Raw genomic sequence first — 2108 nt, 5'->3', positions numbered from 1 at the left:
GGAGTCTGAGAGGGAAGGGAAACCAGTGCCTGGATCCACTTCCCGTTGTAAGATTGCCCCCTGGCGGCCCAGTGAAGAACAGGTAGGGAGACGGTGGGGTCCGTCCATCCTCAAATCTACCCTCTGGCCCTCACAGGCCTTCACAGAAATTGTGGCAGCCTGAGCTAGGCTGCCCTTGGTCAAACCACCGCCCTCCTGTCTTCCTGTGTCAGTGTCCCCCTCGGCCGAACGGGGACAAGGTAACCCCAGACTCTCCAAGAGCATGGACACCATGCTCGGTGCTTTGGGTCCTCAGTGCTCATGTGATTCCCACCAAGCCTACTGGGGCAGGAGCTACTTCTGTTTCCAGTTCACAGCGGGGAAAACTGAGGCTCAGGGAAGGCAGCACATGCAGGGTCTCCTCACACCAGGGATACCTGTCAGGAGAGACTGGACCCCACCAGGGGCCAGCCCAGTCGGCCAGAACACAAGTTCAAGTTCTGCCTGTGCATATCTCCCCAGTTCTTCAGTTGAGGGAGGCTAGCAAGAATAGCACTAATTCGTTCTTCAAACTTTCTCTTGCTGATGCTGGTGTCCATTGGCGATTCTTCTTCTTCTTTTTTTTTTTCCAGAGCAAAGTTTCACGCTGTGTGCCTTCGCACACCAAAACTCTCTCCACCAACATGGGAAGTCTAACTCGCGCTGTGTATTTCCTCAAGGGCCTGGGCCTTTCCAGATGCAGATGGAAGGAGGCAGCACCACCAGACACCAGAGGGATCTGAGTTCAGGGGTGGGGGGAGGGGGTGTCGGTTTAATTAATTGTCGTTTTTTTTGGGCCACACTGCGTGTGGGTTCTTAGCTCCCCAACCGGGGATCAAACCCGTGCCCCCTGCAGTGGAAGTGCCGAGTCTTAACCACTGGACTGCCGGGGAAGTCCTAATCATCCATCTTAAACTTGCCGTTGATGTAGGGCACCCAGTCCAGAATCAGCCACCAGTCGGTGGCCCACACCAGTCCCATGGTGCCCACGGTGCCCCACATGCCCACCGTGGGAATCCAGTTTCTGGCCAGCTCGCGGCAGTGCGGGCCCAGGAACCTGCTCAGCATCCTGGGACCCGCTGGTGATTCTTGCGTGAATCAGTGCCATCATGGGCCAGTGGGAGACCCTTCAATGCTGCTCCTGTGTCTGTGATTTACTCTAAAATTCAGGTCCTCTGGCTCTCTGACCTCAGGCTCCTACGCATTTGGATGTATGTTTTGAGATTGAAAGTGCTACTCCTCATGTCTGAAGAAGGTCCCTCATCACCTGGTTCTACAAGGATTGGCTCATTAGCCACTACAGTTGCTCACCTTCAACACACCTTGAAAGGAGTTCAGGGCGGAGATCAGGAATGAGGCTCTAAGTGCTCTGGGAAAACTGGCAGAACAGGTCTTCAGATAGGTAGGTATCTTCAGGAGGACATTTTTTTTTTTAATGACTTTATTTATTTATTATTTATTTATTTTTGGTGGTGTTGGGTCTTCGCTGCTGCGCACTGGCTTTCTCTAGCTGTGGTGAGCAGGGGCTTCTCACTGCGGTGGCTTCTCTTGTTGCAGAGCACGGGCTCTAGGCGTGCGGGCTTCAGTAGTTGTGGCTCACAGGCTCTAGAGCGCAGGCTCGGCAGCTGTGGTGCACGGGCTTAGTTGCTTCTCTGCGTGTGGGATCTTCCCAGGCCAGGGCTCGAACCCGTGCCCCCTGCATTGGCTGGCGGATTCTTAACCACTGCCACCAGGGAAGTCCCAGGAGAAAATTTTTATGAACCAAATTTCTTGCATCTTCCCAAACGTAGAAAAGCACTAAAATCATTAGCCGAGACATCTGCTCTTTGTGACTAGCAGCAACCTTCTACTGAGATGTGTGCTTGATTGCACGTCCCCTTTTCCAAAATCACATATATGCTGACCTCCTTCACACCGCTTCGGAGCAGTTTCTCAGAGCTCTCTGAGAAGCTCTCTCCAGGGCTATAGTCCTCAGTATGGCCCCAAATAAAACTGAAACTCACAGCTCTCATGTTGTGCATTTTATTTCATTCAACATTCTCTTTCCAATTTATCGCTATTCCAAAATAAGGAAACTAAGGATCTGACAC

The 2108-nt window shown here is 52.4% G+C and overlaps 1 pseudogene; it reads right to left on the bottom strand.

Moving 5' to 3' along the window:
* Positions 1-915: 915 nt before the first annotated feature.
* LOC114891702 lies at positions 916-1086 on the bottom strand (annotated as a pseudogene).
* Between the last annotated feature and the right edge of the window lie 1022 nt (positions 1087-2108).

Source organism: Monodon monoceros, unplaced genomic scaffold (genome assembly GCF_005190385.1).
Source record: "Monodon monoceros isolate NGI ecotype Baffin Bay Population unplaced genomic scaffold, NGI_Narwhal_1 Super_Scaffold_12, whole genome shotgun sequence".
Classification (NCBI taxonomy): domain Eukaryota; kingdom Metazoa; phylum Chordata; class Mammalia; order Artiodactyla; family Monodontidae; genus Monodon; species Monodon monoceros.
This window is presented reverse-complemented; position numbering and strand designations above follow the sequence as displayed.